Here is a 20,963-nt window from a genome sequence, read left to right as displayed (position 1 = left end):
CAGAGTGCTTGAGACAGCAACAGGCTGGCTTCTGCAGTTGTGATTATAAACTTGGTAGCAGTACAAGTATACTCAGGCTGGGCTGGGAAATGTGCAAGAAACAATGTTTCGAGCTAAGAAATTAAAAGTCAGAGGTGGCATGGATCTGCAACACTACTGCAAGTATACAGATAACCTGGTAGCAGACGGTGAGTGACACGGCATGAAATGTTGTCACGCAGGAGACGAAAGAGCACAGCACGGAGGAGGAAAGAGCACAGCACGGAGCATTTCAGGCCCGTCCTTTCCTGTGACATGCATGCGGAAGTGGCGTCTGTGTGTCACGTGTCAGCTGCAAGCTTTGCTAGAATGATGCAAGGTAGGGGCGTAGGCACTTAATTCAGGACGCAACACCAGTCGGCCACAACAAAGATGAGGTGAGAGGCAGATAATGGAATCCGCAATCGTCTCATGAAAGCTAGCATCACAGGCCAAAGTGCGTAGAAATACTTCTGAAAATACACACTCATATTAAGATGAAACAGCAGCCTAACCAAATATTATGTAATAAATAAAAACACTTTTGAATACAAATACATATAGGCCGATTTATAATGCGAGAGGCAGCCACTTGACTACGAGCAGAAAGACACGCGGCTTCGGCCAGCTTCTCGAACAGAGGGACTTTGGATTGGTGGTCTAAACTGCTCTTTTAGTTTTACTCAGTCCCTTGGGGTGCTGAGAAGTGCTTTTGCTGCGCTTGGCGACCATTGAAAAACAAGCATTTGCAGTGCAACGGGTCTCGCATTTCTCCGAGTCAGTGCTATTAGCAGTTGTAAACTCCCAACCGGACTTTTCTTGCCACATTAAATGGAAAAAAAACCGCGATCGCGCTGCTACAGCTCTCTCCTAGGGAAATCTATCGGCAAAAGTGCAATTACTATGTAACAGGACCGATGTTATGGAAAGCACTCGACTTCTGCCAAGCGAGATCGCTGTAGGAAAGTACCATCTTTCTTGGCATGTTACCCCTAATTTTACATGTATGTCAGTATGTTTTTGCCTGTCTCACTGGGATCCTGCTAACCAGGACCTCAATGCTCATAGTTTGTGGCCTGAATGTGTATACTTGTGAAGTGCCTAACTGTGTCACTGAGGCTCTGCTAATCAGAACCTCAGTGCTCATGCTCTCTCTGCCTTTAATTTTGTCACTATAGGCTAGTGACCACTTTTACCAATTTCAATTGGCATTCTGGAACACCCTTATAATTCCCTAGTATATGGTACCTAGGTACCCAGGGTATTGGGGTTCCAAGAAATCCCTGTGGGCTGCAGCATTTCTTTTGCCACCCATAGGGAGCTCAAACAAACCTTTACACAGTACTGCCATTGCAGCCTGAGTACAATAATGTACACGTAATTTCACAACCATTTTCACTGCACTTAAGTAACTTATAAGTCGCCTATATGTCTAACCTCCACTTGCTGAAGGTTAGGTGCAAAGTTACTATGTGTGAGGGCACCCTTGCACTCGCAAAGGTGCCCCCACATAGTTCAGGGCCATCTCCCCGGACTTTGTGAGTGCGGGGACACCATTACACGCCTGCACTACATATAGGTCAATACCTATATGTAGCTTCTTAATGGTAACTCAGAATATTGCCATGTAACATGTCTAAGATCATGGAATTGCCCCCCCATTCCAAATCTGGTATTGGGGAGCCAATTCCATGCATCCTGGGGGCTCCACTGTGGACCCCCGGTACTGCCAAACCAGCTCTCTGGGGTTTTCTCTGCAGCTACCGCTGCTGCCACCCCACAGACAGGGTTCTGCCCTCCTGGGGTCTGGGCAGGGGAGGGGTAGCCTCTCCCATCCTCCGGAAATGCTTTGAAGGGCACAGATGGTGCCCTCCTTGCATAAGCCAGTCTACACCAGTTTAGGGAACCACCAGTCCCTGCTCTGGCGCAAAACTGGACAAAGGAAAGGGGATTGACTACTCCCCTGTCCATCACCACCCCAGGGGTGGTGCCCAGAGCTCCTCCAGTGTGTCCCAGACCTCTCCCATCTTGTTTCCAGAGGTGTGAGGGCAGTCTGGAGGCCTCTGAGTGGGCAGTGCCAGCAGGTGACGTCAGAGACCCCTCCTGATAGGTGCTTACCTGACTAGGTGACCAAGCCTCCTCTGAGGGCTATTTAGGGTCTCTCCAGTGGGCTTTTCCTCAGATTACGACTTGCAAGAACTCATCAGGGTTCCTCTGCACTTCTCTGTTTGACTTCTGCCAAGGATCGACCGCTGACTGCTCCAGGACACCTGCAAAACTGCAACAAAGTAGCCAGAAGACTACTCGCGACATTGTAGCATCTAATCCTGCCGGCTTTCTCGACTGTTTCCTGGTGGTGCATGCTCTGGGGGCTGCCTGCCTTCAGCCTGCACTGGAAGCCACGAAGAAATCTCCAGTGGGTCGACGGAATGTTCCCCCTTCTCCAGCAGGCACCAAACCTCAGCTTAACCGGTACTCTGGGTCCCCTCTTCTTCCAACTGGAGGCAGCCATTTTGCACCTACATCTGGGGTTTAGTGGGCTCCTGCCCCCCCGGACACTTTAGCGACTCTTGGACTTGGTCCCCTTCCTTTTCAGGTCTTCAGGTCAAGGAATCCATCTTCAGAGCTTTGCAGTCTGTTGTGGTCGTTGCAAAATCCTTTATCACAACTTTAGTGTTTTTTGGGGGAAATAGTAGTACTTTACTCCTACTTTCCAGGTCTTGGGGTGGGGTATCTTTTACACCCTTAGTGTTTTCTTACACCCCCAGCGACCCTCTACACACCAAACTAGCCTAGGGGTCAATTTGTGGTTCGCTGTGTATATTTTGTGTATGTTACATACCTCCTAAGGGAGTCTTTCTTATGATATAGTACCTATATAATATAAGTGGTATTGCATGAGCTTTGAATGTCTCCTAGTTCAGCCTTGGCTGCTCTGCTATAGCTACCTCTATCAGCGTAAGCTGCTAGAACACTACTACACTCAACTAATAAGGGATAACTGGACCTGGCACAAGGTGTAAGTACCATTGGTACCCACTATAAACCAGGCCAGCCTCCTACAATTGCGCTGCAAAAAAAGATAAAAAGTAGTCCACAAACCGGACAGAAAACAGCGAGCCTCGCATGTTTTCAGTAGCTTGTCGCTGCGCTCGAGGAGGGCTAACCACCGGAAAAGGCATGACATATGCATACCTTCCACTAATGAAAGCATGCAGATTTTAACAGGCCAGCCCACGAACCAATGAAATACATGTGACATGGATGAAGCTCCAAGCCCTTTTTTAACTACTAAAGTGTCTTGCAAGCGAAACACATGCGCAAGCGCATGCGAAGCAGGCTCAACCCTAATAAGGCATAAAATACTCAGTCACATGGTATTTCTGTATCACACCACTCTTGTTCCAGGCAGCCAGTGATGAATTAGAGACCTAGACTCAAAGAAGTTAAATCTTTTCATGGCACTGGAGCAGTGATATCTGCATGCGGTAGTGTCAGGGCTTTGTTTGAGCCAAGTACATCCGCGCCTGAAACCCATTAGTAATCAAAAACGGAAATAGAAATGGTCCCCACTGGACACTATGTCATTGTCCTTAACCATACCGGTAAAAACACTCATCGATTTCTGAACAGTGAATGTGAAAAACGTTAAGGTAATCCAAGTCAGCAATATAGTTCTAGTTTATATTTCACGTTTTACTTAATCTTGCATTCCCTAAGAGAGTGAGCTATTTAAAGGAAGCTGTTTAGTATTTTTTCCATGTAGCAATTACTGTTGAATAGCACTTTATCTTAGACAGCTAACGATAACTGACAAAGCCAATTGGCCTGGCTGATTTCAGGTATATGGTAGTTGTGTTATTTAACTGGATGTAATAACAGAAAGATTATAGCGGCACCACAATACTAGTTGGGTGACACCAATGGGAATCACAGGATTTCGTTTACTTGTTTAAACAACGCCCTTAATTACATAGGCCACATCCCTTTTGTAGGACTGTCCAACCCTTTTCATCCCACTTAAATCCCATAGTATATTATGGCTTTTCAGCAACATTTGGTAATGTGGGCAATAAAATTGTATACAAAATGTCCATCCATCCACGCTTCTAGGACCATCTAGTCATTCCCATGTACGAGGAAACCAAATAGAAGAGGCGCTCCCACCTGTCAGCGGCAAGGTGTTTAACGGGCCTCGCCAGAAAGCTCTAATGAACTAATTGTGACTCGTCGACAGTGGCATTTCCTCACTTGTAATGACCTGCTAGTGGAGCCAGGCAACGCCTCTTGCTGTTTAATGTGGCGGTTAAAAACAGGCTAGGAAGTGTCCCTCCCCTGGGCGTTAGATGTTAATTAAATGCAAAGATAATGTTATGCTATTATTTCGTTTCAGGTTTGTGAATTGTTATGATTTCTGGAATATGTATTTGCTGATTTACCAGGTTACTTTTGTTCTGTCTATTCATGGCACTGCGAAGAAGTTTCAGATTATCAACAGATTTTGACACTGCATCGCCCAGCAGCAGGACAAGCGTCAGTTAAATCATATCGATCTGCCAGTGTTCACTGGATAAATCAAAATTCACGATTAGAACTGGGTTATAAAATTCGAACTCATGCATTTCTAGTTGTAATAAAGTCTGCCCCTTGCAAGTTCTCCATGTTCATAGCAAGAGATCACATCTGATGATATGTATTGTGGAAAGGCACACAGAAGTTATTAGAACATGCCTATTTTTGCAGAAAGCACCCAAATCTGCATGCTATGCCCTATTTTGGAGGACTTAGCTAATAGTAAGCATTATCAATCCAATAAAGAGTGAACCCTTTATATTTAAAGATTTTATGTTGTGTGCAGATTTGTATAGCGCAGATCATCATATGTGAGGGTATCCAGGCACTGAAGCAGGATCAAAGGCCCGGTGGTGTCCTGAGTTGAACCGCCAGGCCTTCAGTTTCTTGCGGCGGTTGTGGAAGAGAGTGGCAGTCCTGATGTGTAGAGGAAGTTCATTGCAGTTTTTGGCAGCAATGAAGGAGAAAGCGCACCCTCCTGTCTTGCTTCTAAGGATGCGGGGAGTCGTGTGAGAGACAGAAAGGTGGAGCGTAGACGTCTGAAGGGTTGATAGAGTTGAAGTCGGACGTTGAGGTAGGTTGGTCCTGCGTTGCGGAGGGCTTTGTAGGTGTGGATGAGCAGCTTGAACTTGTGATGTTTCTGAATGGGTAGCCAGTATATTTCAGTGAAATAGGGAGTGTAGTGGGTGTTTCTGGGGATGTTTAGGATGACTCTGGCTGCAGTGTTTTGGATGGTTTGGAGTCTTTGCATGACTTGGTGGGAGATGCCAACGCAGAGTGCGTTGCCATAGTCGAGTCTCCTGGTGATGAGGACCTGTGCGTCTTTGTGGGTGAGATAAATATTGCACCCCTCACTGCAGCACTTATATTAAGGACCCTAGTGTAGCTACAATATTTGTTGTTGTAGAACATTTTCAGTCAGTGGCCAGAATCTGGCACAATGGAGAACTGCCATCGACTGAAGTACCTTTTTTTAATTCACAAATAAGCTTGCGTTAAAAAAAAAATAGATGTGGTTTTATCTAGAGCATTACTCAGATTACTGAGCCCTCCCTAATAACATGCAAAAGGTTTTTTAGGCAATATAAATAAGGCCCAAGTTATTTCCATTGTTCACATTTTGTTGCTTAACAGGTTTGTGCTGCTGAAGCGCACAGTAAAAATCATCACACAGAATAAAATCTAACTAGAAGGATGCTCTCTACCCAATATTCAAGCGTTGAATATTCTAAATAAGGTTTACATAAAATCTTTTTCTCTCCGATTCATGCTTTTTCTCAGTACACCAAAAGTCAATGCATGTTTCCATCTGTTTACTGTAGTGCTCTAATTATCCTGTTTTTTGGGCAGACATGATGGGCATATTTTGTTTTCTTCCATAAACTGGGGTGTTGGTCAGGTCTATCTGGAGAATTTGGGACCATCCTATAAGAGACAGTTACAACCTATAGCTAACTGGACTGATTGTCAAGCATCTTTTTTAAGGCTTTGAATTTCAGGGGGTAATAGCCCCCAACAATCAAAGATTACGCTAGGAGTGTAGCAGCCGCGGCCCATCCTTTAGGGAGGAGGGGCCACACCTCCCACCTTTTGCCCCTCAAGAAGAGTGTCTGTCAGGCTGAGCAAAGGTCAGCCTCACAGACACTCTTCATATTCAGGTCAGGCAGCCAGGAGCCAAACATGCGCGATTTGCGCAGACTCCTGGCTGTCTGAGCTGAACTCTGCTGGGCTGAAGAGGTCACAGCTTCTATGGGCGTGACCTCCTCAGCTCAGCAAAGGTGCCTCGAGGCCCTTCCCCTCGGTGAGTAGGGGAAGCATCACCAATTGACTTCGACCTGGGCGCTTCAGGGCGAGTGTCAATCAGTGACACCTCGTCACAGAGTGGGGCGGAGTCAGAAGTCTCACTGACCCCATCCCACTCTATGACAAGTTGGGACTGCTGCCTTCCCTCAATGGCTAACCTAAGGTCAGCCAGAGGGGGAAGGCAGCAGTCCCAACCCTCCTGGGACCTCGGAGCTGAAGGTAGTGTGTGTGTTTTTTAAAATTAATGTTTGGTGCATGCATGTATGTTTGAGTGTTGATGAGTGTTGTTAATGGATGTGCATGCATGTGTGAATGAATGAGTGTGAGCGTGCTTCCCGCCCGCCCCCTCCTTCCTAAAATTACCGGCCGCCGCTGGAGCACTGAGTGCAGTTTTCACAAGGACTAAGCTCGAAAAATATATTATATAGCCAACGTTGCATCATTATAAATAAAAAAACTTTCATTCAAGTTAGGTTAATTTCCATGGTGAGCAACATGATTATCAGCTCAACTTCCAGTACCTAACAAGAAGAGAGCATAGTGAAAGCCTTTCTCCAGTTGAAATAATTTACATCCACTTTAGGGGGTAACACTACCTGAGTCTTGGCACAGCGCCTGGTTGGTGCATAGTTAGGTTGGTTCATTCTCATTTTCATTTTTTGCTGTCTATGAGAGTGAGCTGATATCCCAGATGAGGGTGGCATACCATTCAATATTTGATGTGAGGGTTTGCATGCCTTTGAGTTCTCACAGTTGGGTGCACCACTACCCAGAGAGTTCTGATGTCTTAGACGTGTTGCAGTGGTGATGGCAGCAAATAGCATAATGTTTCTGAGGCAAGACATGTGACACATAAACGCGCTTCTAAAGCCACCTATCATAGTGCACCAAAAGTAATCACATAGGATGTAAGCATGCAACTTGATTCAATTTGCCATGTCAGTCACACATCCCTCTATATATCAGTCTCCAAAGTATCACTTCCCACACTGTGTAGAGGATCTGATCTGCAGACCTGCCAACTCACACTGTGCCACCCTGTGTCACGATTTGATCTCCCTTCAAACAGTCTGTTGGTGAAGAGTCAAAATCATATGGTGGCAGGAAAAAGGAGCTAGAAATCACTGAAAAGTGTGAATTTCCAGCTCCTCTTTGGCAGCTGCAAGCAGCCGATGTCCATTAAGAGGTGTGAAAACACCCCAGGATATCAGCTGCAGCCTCTGCAGCGTTTGTGTTTTTGTTTTATGAGAGGGGGAAGAGGGTGATGGGTGCAAGGCAAGCACAGCCCATCCTTTAGGGCGGAGGGGCCACGCCCCCCCACCTTTTGCCCCTCAAAAAGAGTGTTTGTCAGGCTGAACAAAGGTCAGCCTGACAGACACTCTTCATGATCAGGTCAGGCAGCCAGGAGCAGACATGTGCGATTTGTGCAGACTCCTGGCTGCCTGAGCTGAACTTTGCTGGGCTGAAGAGGTCACAGCTCCTATGGACGTGACCTCCTCTGCTCAGCAGAGGTTCCTTGAGGCCCTCCCCTGGGTGACGAGGAAAGTGTCACCCATCAACTTCGACCTGGGCGCTTCAGGTTTAAGCCCTGAAGTGCCCAGGGCGAGTGTCAATCAGTGACACTTCGTCACAGAGTGGGGTAGGGTCAGCAGTCTCACTGACCCCATCCTACTCTGTGACGAGGCTGGGACTGCTGCCTTCCCTCATTGGCTGACCTAATGGCAGCAGTCCCAACCCTCCTGGGACCTCCAAGGCTGAAGGTAAGTGTGTGTGTGTGATCTTTTAAAATGAATGTTTGGTGCGTGTGTGCATGTTTGAATATTATGGCCCTCATTACAACCCTGGCGGTTGGTGATAAAGCGGCGGTAATACTGCCAACAGGCCGGCGGTAAAAAAAATTGAATCACGACCATGGCGGAAACCGCCAACACAGACAGCCACTTTAACACTCCAAACGCCACTGCGGTAGAAACAAACACTGCGGCGGTCACCGCCAACAGACAGGCAGAAGACAATGTACTGCCCACACTATTACAAGGCACCAATCCGCCAACTTTTCTGGGGTGGTACCAATGGCATCAAAAGCACGGCGGAAACAGTACAGAGAAGGGAAACCACTAACCTCTCGACACCCAACAAGGAACCAGGACTCCATGGAGCCCGAGTTACAGGTCCTGCCCATGTTGGTTTACCTCCTCATCTACCATGAACATCTAAGACGACGGCGACAACGACAGTGAGTACTGCACCTAGTACACAAGGGAGTGGGAGAGGAAAAAGAGAGTGACACACACATGCAACACGCAACACCCCCACCCCCCACCCACAACAACATACACACACACATCCAATAACATCACAGATACACCCCGTCACCCCCTGGAAGAACACAAGGACCAAATGAAATGAGTGTAACGAGTGTAATAATCGAACAATCAGGTAGCCAAAGATAACTTTAAATCATTAGTATATACAAATATTTACAGCAAGTACATACGACCGTACACTGTCCCATTAAATGTCTGTGGACCAGTGGTCCTAAAAGGCATGGGCGAAGCCAACACACGACATCTGCCTCAAAACGGAGAGAACACTGTAGAGGTATCAGTTTGAAAAAAACACATGCACCTCAGGGGGAATTGGAGGGGGGGCACCTCAGCCGGACGATGGGATGACGCCACTGCTCCTCGAGGGGGCCCCATGCCCACTACTTGGTCCTGGGGAGTGCAAAGCCACAGTCTCTCAAGTGAGTGGTTTGCCCACTGCTTGGTCCTGGGGAGTGCAAAGCCACAGTCTCTTAAGTGGGTGGTTTGCCCACTGCTTGATCCTGGGGAGTGCAAAGCCACAGTCTCTCAAGTCTCTCAAGTGGGTGCTCTGCATACTGCTTGGTCCTGGGGTGTGCAATGTCTCTGTAGCGGACGCTGTTCTCCTCTGGTTCTGGAGGGGGCCTGTTGCCCATAGTGCTTCATCCTGCCAATGACTGGGGTAGTGGATGCTGTTCTCCACTGGTTCTGGAGGGGGCCTGGTGCCCAGAGTGCTTCATCCTGCCAAGGACTGGGGTAGTGGATGCTGTTCTCCACTGGTTCTGGAGGGGGCATGGTGCCCAGTGATGCTGCACCAGCGGTGTGGTAGTTCCCATTCCCTCACATGGGTTTCTGAGCCATGAGATTCACCGGTAACAGGTAGCATGATACTCCATGGAGGCAGACCCACACTCCTCCTTGTGACGACTAAGGCTGCAAACTGCTGGAAGTGCCAGTGCTGGTGGTGGTGCCTCATGTACTGTGTGCAGGGACCAGGACGTCTCCTGCAGCCTCGGAAGCCTACCGACTGGGAATGCTGCTGATGTCCGCTGTAGTGGCACTTGCTGGGCATGTCGCGGGGCTGGTGTCTACACTTGTGGAGGGAGATACCAGGCCGGCTCCTGCAGCCTCGGAAGGCTGCCCACTGGGGATGATGCTGGTGACTGTAGTTGAGGCAGCTGCCATGCAGGTGGCAGTGCAGGTGGCAGTGCAGATGGCGGTGTAGGTGGCTGTCATTGCGTTGGTGCCCAAGGCGGTACAGGTTGCTGGGCTGTCTTGCGAAAGGGGTGGCACCAGTCCCTCATCCGGAGGCTCTGTGCCCAGAGCTCTTGTGTCTCTTCCCCACCTTGGAAGTTGCTGCTGGGACCTTGGCACTGTCCTCTTTGGTTCTGGGTGAGGCCTTGCTGGGTGGTTGGTGTGGCTTTTCTCTTCTACATGCTGGCCCGTTCTTTAACTTGGCAGGTGGTGGAATATGGTGGTCCTTGGCTTCACTAGGTGGCACACTGGCAGCCCTGATGGGTGCCCCCTTCGATGTTCCTGGACTAGCAGGGACCAAACTGGATGAGGATTTGGTGGCTGAAGTGCTGGTCAGGGCTATAGACAACCTGGCCCTAGGGTAAGGACGGGTGGAGGTGTAGGGAAGAGGTCAATGCTAGCTAGGAAAAGTTTCTTTGACACACTGGGATGGGAAGATGGAGGGAGTTTGGGAGTGGAGGAAGAGGTAGTGGTTGTAGGAGGTGTACGTCTGCTGAGTTTGGGTGAAGGTGCATGGTTTGGAGGCTGTATTGAGGTGGATGGCTGTTGAGTGGGTGTGTGCCGGCGTTTGTGTACTTTGGGAGGAGGGCTCACAGACACACTGGGAGAGGACACAGGGGATGTGTGAATTGTAGTGGGGGTGGTGATTGCACGTGAGCGGTGTGTGGTGATGGGCGTGCTGGTGATGGAGGTAGTGGCTGAGGATATAGTGCATGCAGGTGTGAGTGCAGATGAGACTGGGAAGGAGGTGGAGGACGTGGAGGAGGGGGACACAGTGGAGGCAGTGGATATTGGTGTGTCTGCATGGGTATGGTGCTTGTGTGAGTGCCTGTGGGAGTGCCCGTGGTATGTGTGGTGCTTATGTTTGCCTGAGCGACTTTTGTGTGTTGATGTGTGTGCATGCTGGTCTGATGGTGTGCTTGGGATAGGCTGAGGTAGAGGGGATTGGGTCTGGGTAGTGGAGGTTGGAGGGGGGAGGCTGGACACAGGGACAATGGCTGTCATCAGTGCTGAGGCCAGAGCCTGAAATGCTCTCTGTTGGGCCGCCACGCCAGAAAGAATGCCCTCCAGGGATGCATTTGTTTGCTGCAAATGCCTCTCTACACCCTGGATGGCATTCAAAATGGTTGACTGCCCAACAGTGAGGGATCTCAGGAGGTCAATAGCCTCCTCACTGAGGGCAGCAGGGTTGAATGGGGCAGGGCCCGAGGTGCCTGGGGCGAAGGAGATGCCCACCCACCTGGGTGAGCGGGCACGGGAAACACGCTGAGGGGCTGCTGGGAGGGAGGTGCTGGTAGGGGGTGTGGCGGCTGTACCTGTTGTTGCGGTGAGCACAGATGTGCTTGCCACCGCAAGGGAGCTCCCATCAGAGGAGGAATCACTGTCGCTGGTGTCACCTCCTGTCCCCGTCGTGGAGCTCCCCTCACCCTCCGTCTCACTGGTGCCTTCAGACTCCATACATTCACCCTCCTGGGCCATGAGGGTTGCAGCTGCGTCCTGCTCCGGTGCCACTGCTCCTCCGCCAGATGGTGCTAATGCACACAAGGACAGGGTGACAAAACAAAAAGGGGGGGAAAGACAGAGGAGACACATGGTCAATGCCAGCAACACCACTACAGTTGGCGGACACAACACACAGGGAGCAGCGCTATGCACTGGCCCATGCACTAACAGTTCTTAGGAAAATCACCTGCCCATGGGGGACTATGCCTAACCCCATTTGTTGCATACCTGGAACCCACAGGAGCCTGACTAATTGTAGATGGCCACTACCACTATTGGGGTTGGAGTGGCACACAGCCTGCCTAACAAGGAGCCTACCCTACAACGTTCGCCCTGTCCTAGGGGAACCCACAGCCCATCCCCCACCCAGACACCTCGTAAAGCGCGCAGAGTCAGCTGAATGAGACTGTACTCACCCCATTGTGGCTGCTTTGATGCCCGCAAGCGCCCCTCCAACTCTGGATATGCCACCGCCGGGATCCAGAACATCAGGGGGGTCATGGTGCGACGGGCACCCCTTCCACGTTGGGAGGCAATCCCGAGCTGGGCCTCAGCTGTCTTCTTGCTCCAGAAGCAGAGGTCCTCCCATCTCTTGTGGCAGTGGGTGCTCCGTCTATGATAGACCCCCAGGGTCCGCACTTCCTTTGCGATGGCACGCCAAATACCCTTCTTCTGGTGGGCGCTGACCTAGAAGAGAGGTAAAGTAAGAATGGAACTTATTCCCCCGTCCTGTTCTTCTTACTCATTGGCCACCAGTTCCCACCCATGCCCTGAAACACATACACTGACCATCCTCACATGCAGGCCACAGCCCCCCCCACAACATGTATCTTTCATCCAGACCACTCCATACATTCATGTCCCATCCATCATGCTTACAGTGTACTCACCTGTTTGTCTGGAGGACGGTAGAGTTGCGTGTACTGGGGGAGGACCCCATCACCCAGTTTGTCCAACTCCTCTGTGGTGAAGGCAGGGGCCCTCTCCCCAGACACTGTAGCCATTGTTGCTTCCCGACTGAGGTCACAGCAGCACTTGCAGTGTAGGTCCTCTCCTATTGAAGTTCAGGTATCAAGTGAGTGAACAGATAGATAATGGCGGTCACGTCTGCGCAGTGCGTACCATCACCGCCGGCGTACATCGTCATTGGCTCCTGGAACCCATAGGGCACAATGATAACCAATGCTCAATTGGGTGCCAGTCTTCGGCCGCTTACCGCGACGCTGCACAGTGCCAGCGCAGTTACCTCATTTCCCCTTGTCCCTCCTTACAGGTCAGGCAGCCGCCATTTCAGAGGGGCACATAGCAGGGCACCTAACTGCTTTACAGCACATTTGGGCAGGAACACAGACAGACAGCGCCACACACCGATTAAATCACATTAAGCGCGTCTGTTGGAGGAGGGGCGGCGGCAGCAAGACAATCCAGGACAGGAGCCCTTTAAATTTGAAGCTCGCGCTCCTGCTCCGCGGGAAGGGCGTCTGTTGGAGGAAGGGCGGCGGCAGCAAGACAGTCAAGGGCAGGAGCCCTTTAAATTTGAAGCTCGAGCTCCCGCTCCGCGGGCAGCGCATCTGTTGGTAGGAGGAGCAGCGGCAGCAAGACAATCAAGGGCAGGAGCCCTTTAAAATCGACCTCCCGCTTCGTGGGAAGCACGTCTGTTGGAGGAGGGGCGGCGGCAGCAAGACAATCAAGGGCAGGAGCCCTTTAAAATTGCGCTCGCGCTCTGCGGGATGCGCCCGGGCCAAGGGCGGACCCGTCCTGCGCCCATCAGCGCCTGGCAGAGGCTGGGCTGGGCCACCCCCCTGACATTTTTTCTGCAACTACAGCCCTGGGCACCTACATAGGGTAAGGACGTGCTCTCCACCAGGCTGACTCTCCTGTGGACTTTATGATCCAGTGTGCTACAGGACCGCAAGGAGACGCTTAAGGACTCTGAGCTACAGCTGGTGTCGGTTCAGTGGACAGGGCAGGAACCCTTTTTATAACTCCCTTGCGCCGCCGCCGGGCGCCCCTTAAAGCCCGGAGGAGGCTGGGCAGAGCATACCCTGTCGATATCTGGTTTAGAGATTTGCATATATTTTGCCGTGACTAGCAAAGAGTGTCCAATATAGTAACCCCATATACATAATGGGGAAAAGAAAGCAAAATCAAATGGGGAACGGTATCAACACAAAAACCCAGGGAAGCACTAATACGATTACTAATTATCTTACAGATGCAATGGGGAAAATTAATGAAGCAATTATTAACGTCGAAGTACGTTTAGTGGCGACAAAAAATGTCTTACATGAGGCCATCACTGAAGTGAGCACGGAGGCTGTAGGTTTAATTTCTGAATTAAAATCTCCAAAGGAAAAATCCACTAGGGTGGATCCTAGATTTTTCCTAGGCCCTTTACTACCTACAGATACAATAGAAGAAATTGATCCATCGAATAGTATAGACGACCACATTTCTTCACCACCCAAGAAAAAAAGTAGTCAGATCACTAAACCTAAGCTTATGTTACCACCCCCACAGTTCCCTAAGTGTAGCAAAATAACCACTGAAATGCATGGGGGTCATTCAGTAGTAGCATCATCAGATAACAATGGTCCCTTACAAAAACGTATGGAAACTCTTTTCAAGAAATTGCATGGCAAGTTAGACCATATAGAATCAAAAGTATTGTTAGAATTCAAGGAGATAAAAGAACGCATAACTAAGATAAAAGTAAGTGTTAATTCAATGACTAAAGCGAACATTTTGCCCCTTGGCAGTGACACTATATGAAATGAGAGTCAAGGCCGTAGATATGAGGAACAGTGCAATGACAGGGAAAGCAGATTCTAATAAAAGAAGTATGGAATACCGGTACCCCATACAGGAAGAAATCCCTCAGTCGAAGGTACCTATGATTAATCAAAGGGAGCAATTGGATAGAAATCATAGGTGCCAGTCTTTGAGTAGAAATAGGCCTGTGAAAGAGGTATTACAACTACAGCCAGATGCTACTCCATACACAATCATTCTTAAAAATGTTCCCAAATTGGGACCAAACACTGTTGAGACCTGGCCAGATTTACGCAACAAAGTAGTACACTGGATGTCAGAGAATATATGTACACCAGATAAACTGTTTTGTGAAATTTTATAGGCAAGGAGGGTTGATTGGGTGGGTTATTTGGAGGAAGAAGAGGGAGATTGCATTGTGGTCAATTTCCGTAATCCTCGCTTTGTGGGTCAACTACTAGTGGACTTGGATATAAGACATCGAACTGGTAAAAACCTGAGAAGGGAGATTATGGCTGTCCCACCAGGATATTTTTATAGAATGATGAATATCTCAGGTACAAGAGACATAGGGGCTACAAGGAATACACCTAGTAATTTGGTCAGGCATACCAAACTAGAATGTTCCGATCGATTCGCTCCCCTGAGTAACATGGAGGATTTGGACTGACAGCAGGAGGACATGAGTAGAAAAGGGATTCTGCTATCTGACAAAATACAACCTATCACTGTAATGCCCAAATTAAAATCTTTAAGCTGTAATAGTGATGTTGAGCCAGATGGGAGGTCCCTAGCAAGAGACTCAACTATACTCATGTCGTGGAATATAGCTGGAGTAAAAACTAAAATGGTTGAGAAGGAATGGCAGACCATAATAAACTCATCACTTATAATCTGTCTACAAGAGACATGGCATACGGGATCCTTTTTTATTGAAGGTTATACCATATTCTCCACACCAGCTTCTGCCTCAGCCAGTGGTAGGGCAAAGGGAGGATTAGCAAAACTGATATCAACATTGGTACCGTATACATTGGTGAAATCCTCCCTTGATTCCCCTTACTATCAGTTCTTATATTTTTCGGATAGATGGAATTTTAGGAATTGTATTAATAAACTATTACAATAATAAATTTGATGGCACCAATAGAGTAGTGGCATCGACCCTCCAGGATGATCTACAGATCTTTGTAAATTATAAAACTTCTAGTTATACAATAATATGGGCTGGAGATTTTAATATTGGGACATGCCAGAATACCATAGGAAAGACATGTGGATTTATCGACGATGGGGGAAGCTCCCAATCGCACTTTTTGCACAATAATTATGGAACTGTACTGAATGAAATATTATCTAGATATGCTTTAGAATTGAAAGAACAAGATGGGCTTAATGGAATGAAGCTTCCAACGTTTATAGGAAGAGGAAATTTTTCAATAATCGACCATATATTCATTTCTAAGAGTAACATAGATATGGTTGAATCTCTGAAGATTGAGCCAACCATCTATAGTGATCACCACCCCTTGTTACTTACTATGAGATTAGCTAAACCCTTTAACATAGTTGAACGATTAGCAACAAATATAGGAATAAGAAGGGAAAATGGAATTGTAATTAAATGGACTGGGGTAAATGAAATAGATGTGATGAAAAAAGTTGTGACACAACACCGTCAAGAAATTTTCACATGTACAGAATACAATCAAAGTCCAAATGAGATTCCAGGATCTTTTAACCAGCTTAGAAACACCATCGCAGGAAGGTTAGTGAGAACATTGGGGAATAAAAAGAGAGGAAAAGTGGGGTGGTTTGATCATAATTGTTCATTAGCAAGCCAGGAATTAAAACAAGCCCTGCAGACTCGACCAAGAAATAGGTAAGAAGTAATTATTAAACGTGCAAGCTACAAACATGCACTTATGACCAGGAAGGCACAACTGAGAGCTAGGGCATGGGCTAACCTTGAGCAAGCAACGATACTAAGAGACAGTAATCTATTCTGGAAAACTATTAACCAACCATTCTTAAAAAATTGTGATGCTCTTGAAATAACAGTACACGTTCCATCATCGGAATGGCTTTCTCATTTTGGCTCAATTTTTAACCCAGATAATTTGACCATTCGCTCTTTGAATACTGGGATAATTGAGATCAAGCCACCCTTCTTGAAACCAGTTAGTTTAGGGGAAGTGAAATCTGCTATAGGAAGATGTTTGAAAGGGAAGGCACCGGGCCCTGATGGGGTGTCAATAGATGTCTATTCGACACTCGTCGACCTATGGTGCCCTATTTTGACCCAAGTTTTTATGAGTGCGACAAAGGGATGTATTTTAATATCATGGACCAAAAGTATAATTGTCCCTATTTTCAAAAAGGGAGATAGAGGTGACCCCAAATGTTATCAACCAATTTCACTTTTAGATACCTCTGTCAAATTGCTGGGAAGAGTACTAGAAAGATTAGAGTTATGGGTAACCAACAATCATATACTCTCAGAGGCTCAATTGGGATTTAGACCTGGGGTTGGTACTCTTGAACAATGTTTAAATCTTAATTTAACAATAAGTAAATATACAATAGCAAGGAAGGGTCATGTGTTGCTTTGTTTCGCAGATCTTAGCAGCGCTTTTGATTTGGTGAACCATGCAAAGCTGTGGAAAGTCTTAATAGATATTGGCGGCGCCCTCAGATATATTAAGCTTCTTGGCGCAATTATATAACCATTTAACAGCGAGGGTGAAATATGGAAGAAATGGCGAGTGTACCCCAGGTTTTAGGATAGGGAGAGGAATACGCCAAGGTTGTGTCTTGGCGCCTCTTTTATTTTCCCTTTATATAAATAGAGTAGATGCCCACCTAAAAAATATAGGAATTGATACCCCTAAAATAGGAGAATGTTCTATCCCAGTCCTTTTATATGCAGATGACGCAGTACTGCTGTCACGAACTGCAAATGGGTTGCAGCGGCTAATCGAGGGCTTTGTGGAATTTATGGAGGAAAGAGATATGTTGTTGAATATGAGCAAAACTGTTGTAATGACTTGTGGACAGGGAAAGACCAGGAAGAAAACGCATTTCATCAAGGGCCATAAATGTGAAGAGGTGATTGGACTTACATACTTGGGTATACAGTTTTCTAATATGGGTCATTGGAAACAACATCTAGAAATTATCAAGATGAAGAATATTAGGACAACTGAGGCTGTTTTAAGATTTTTAAAAAAAAATTGGTAACAAATCCCTTAGGGAAATGTTGCAGATTTACAAAAATAAATCAATTATCAGCATTACGTATGGTTCTGCCCTTTGGGGTCTGATGCCCGAGATCCATTCATTACAAGTGCTAGAGAACACATTTTTCAGTATACTACTTGCAGTCCCAAATACCACCTCCACATTTATGATACATAAGGAACTGGGCTGCCCTTTGGAAGATCTAATATAGCCTTAGAACCCGCCGTAGCGGGCTCTACCGGCTATTAAAGGCCTGCTTCCCGCGTTAAATGCCCGAGCCGAAGGCGAGGGCATTTAACAAGGGAGAGGGACTTGCATAGTTATTGTATCTGTGTGTGCCATCTTGTGCAATGGGTGAGTTTCCCTCTACTCCCGTGCTTGCATTATCGCCTTGGCCCTTGTGTGAGTGGTGATTGTGTGCCTCTCTACTGGACATGCTTTAGTGATGGGTGTCCATGCAGGTCTGTGATGGGTGTCCATGCATTGTTGTGACATGCAGGGCTTGGTATTGCAATGTGTGGGTTGTGATAGTGGGGTATCTGTGAGGTGTTGGGGTGATGGGTGTGAGGGTAGGGGTAGATTTTTGTGATGGCATGCAGGTAGGGTGGGGGATATAATGGTAAATATTTAACTTACCAGAGTCCAGTCTTCCTGCTACTCCTGCGAGGCCCTCAGGATGCATTATCGCCAAGACTTGCTCCTCCCATGTTGTTAGTTGTGGAGGAGGAGATGGGGGTCCACCGCCAGTCCTCTGTACTGCTACTTGGTGTCTGGATACCACGGAACGCACCTTCCCCCGTAGGTCGTGTCACCTCTTCTCAATGTCATCCTGTGTTCTTGGGTGCTGTCCCACTGTATTGACCCTGTCGGCAATTCTCCACCATAGCTCCATCTTCCTTGCAATGGATGTCTGCTGCACCTGTGATCCGATTAGCTCTGGCTCTACCCGGATGATTTCCTCCATCATGACCCTGAGCTCCTCCTCAGAAAACATGGAGTGTCTTTGAGGTGCCATGATGTGGTGTGGGTGATGTGTGAGGTGATGGTTGATGTGATGTGTGCTGTGATGTGTTGGGGTGTGTTCTTTGAGGTGCGTGGATGGTGTATGAGTGATGGTGTTGTGTGCCTCTGGATGCTGGTGTTGTCTTTGCTATTCTCTCTCTTCACTTCTTCCAAAAATGTTGTTTTAAGGGGTTGTGGGTAATGTGGGTTTGTGTTTTATAGTGGTGTGAGTGTGTGGGTGTGGTGTGTGTATGTGTGTCAGGTGTGTGTAGTTTAAATTGTCCAATGTGGTTGTGTTTTGTAAGTGTGTGTGTGTTTTGAGCGAGGCGGTGTGTACCGCCAATGGATTACCACAGTTGAAAGACCGCTGCGTTGATTCATGGGTCGTGATAGTGTGGGCGTATTCCTGTTGGAGTAACGGTGTGGGTTTTGCTATCGCCAGTTTATCACTGACCTTTGGTGTGGTGGACTTGTGTGGGTGTCTGTATTGTGGCGGATTTCTAGATGTGGGTCATAATACCTGTTGCGGATTTCCACCACGGTATGTTGGCGCCCGCAGGAACGGCGGTCAGCAGCCTTTAATGCCAGAGTTGTAATGAGGGCCTATGAGTGTTGTTAATGGATGTGCGTGCGCGTGTGAAAGAATGAGTGTGTGTGTGTGATCTTTTAAAATGAATGTTTGGTGAGTGCGTGCATGTTTGAATGTTATGAGTGTTGTTAATTGATCTGTGTGCGTGCATGTGTGTGTGAAAGAATGAGTGTGTTTGTGATCTTTTAAAATGAATGTTTGGTGCATGCGTGCATGTTTCAATGTTATGAGTGTTGTTAATGGATGTGCATGTGTGTGTGTGTAAAAAAATGAGTGTGTGTGTGCTTTCCGCCCACCCCCCTCCCTCCTAAAGCTGACGGCTGCCGCTGGTGCAAGGTACAGAGGTGCCTCAATAGTTAGCTCCCAACATAAAGCCTCACCCCTAGAAGGTCAAGTCCCCTTTCAAACTGCAAATGTTATGTCCAAGTTGGCAGTTCTGGAACTGGGTCATTAGATTCCAACAACTGGCTCCAAAAATTAGCATGGTTTAACTCAAAACAAGTTCCATGGAAATCCACTGAACTACTCCTGCCTAACAGACGTCAACTGTACATTGTTCACGCTCACCACTTTACATCTTATATACTACACAAGCATATGAATCCTGCCACGTTGCATATGCCTGGAATTTCTTGGGATCTCTCTCCTAACGGAGTAGTACAAAATGATGAAAAATGAAGGGGAAACATAAGCCTTCACACAACCTTGACCAGGATCTCCTGCAAGTGAGTCCCCAACCAGAGTTTTTTTCTTTAATGGGCCAACATCAAATTGAGGTAAAGTGTACAGTGACAAAGTCTCAAGGAGATTCTCAGACTGTCATAAGGCACCGAACAGAAGTGAATCGCAAGGCTTTGGGTAATTCTGTGTTAGAGAAGCATCAGGAAACCAAAAGTTGGTCTCACTAGCAAGTTCTCAAGCCTGTGGAAAAGTGCAGGGTGCAGTTTCTGCACAATATTACCTTTGGGTTTCAGAACCTTGATCTTCCACTAAATAAACAGTGCATTAAGTCCATTCATGCAGTCAATGTGTTTATACATAGTCTGGCCCGATACCAGATGACATACTTTATGCTCTTAGCCTTCCTGAGCTCTTCTGATCAATCCACAGGTGATACATCTTCATAAGCTAGCAGATGTGCCATTACTTGACATCTCACTGAGGTCCTCTTGGACTGCATCCCCTTGTCAAAAACCCATGACACGAAAAATCACCTTCCCTCCTTCACTCTTTAACAGTATTCTTTGTCTGCCCTTCTCAGACATGGCAGGGCCTTGATCAGTCTTACTATATTAGGCAGTGGTGGCCAGCGGCAAACAAAACTTGTGGGGTGAATATGTAACCCACTGACAGGCATGGGTAAAAAAAACTGCATTGCCCTTAGGCTCAGTGCCAAAGCTCTCAGTCATGGTCCGTTTTAAACAGTGTTTGGAACCAGCCACGATTGAGAGCTCTGAAGCTGAGGCTGAACGCACTGCAATTGCCTGTCAGTGAGTTAATTTTAATTAAAATACAAAAATATTCACTCAGTGGCTCCTCCAGCACAGACAGCAAGCTCCAAAAGCCTTGTCCAAGTCCCCTCTACCAATCATGGCTCTGCTCTCATGCTGCTCAGGCAGCATGAAAGCAGCACCGGGATTGTTTGGAGCACCCTGGTCTAACATTCCGTCAAACCCTGGAGACCTGTGCATTCTCTCCACCCAACTGTCTAAGGCAGCTCGGGTTGGAGTGTTTGAAGTGTGCTTGTCAGGCTGGCTGTCGCAAGGCAGCTGCCCAAAGTAACATGCACACTCTAAACTGGAGTGCACTGTACCCACTGTTCCTTGATGCTACGGGTCCCGCCCTCTCAGACTAGGCTGCTTGCCAGAATGAAAAATAAAATGATGATACATTTTTTTAGTTACCAT

At 47.5% G+C, this 20,963-nt stretch overlaps 1 long non-coding RNA gene across 1 annotated transcript in view; it reads left to right on the top strand.

The window, feature by feature from the left end:
* The first annotated feature begins 331 nt into the window (after window positions 1-331).
* Window positions 332-20,963, top strand: part of LOC138259902 (uncharacterized) — a 162,679-nt gene continuing 142,047 nt past the window's right edge. Inside the window, exon 1 of the long non-coding RNA XR_011198773.1 lies at window positions 332-416. This is a non-coding gene — a long non-coding RNA (uncharacterized lncRNA). The remainder of the gene's footprint in view (window positions 417-20,963) is intronic.

This window comes from Pleurodeles waltl, chromosome 9 (assembly GCF_031143425.1).
Source record: "Pleurodeles waltl isolate 20211129_DDA chromosome 9, aPleWal1.hap1.20221129, whole genome shotgun sequence".
Classification (NCBI taxonomy): domain Eukaryota; kingdom Metazoa; phylum Chordata; class Amphibia; order Caudata; family Salamandridae; genus Pleurodeles; species Pleurodeles waltl.
This window is presented reverse-complemented; position numbering and strand designations above follow the sequence as displayed.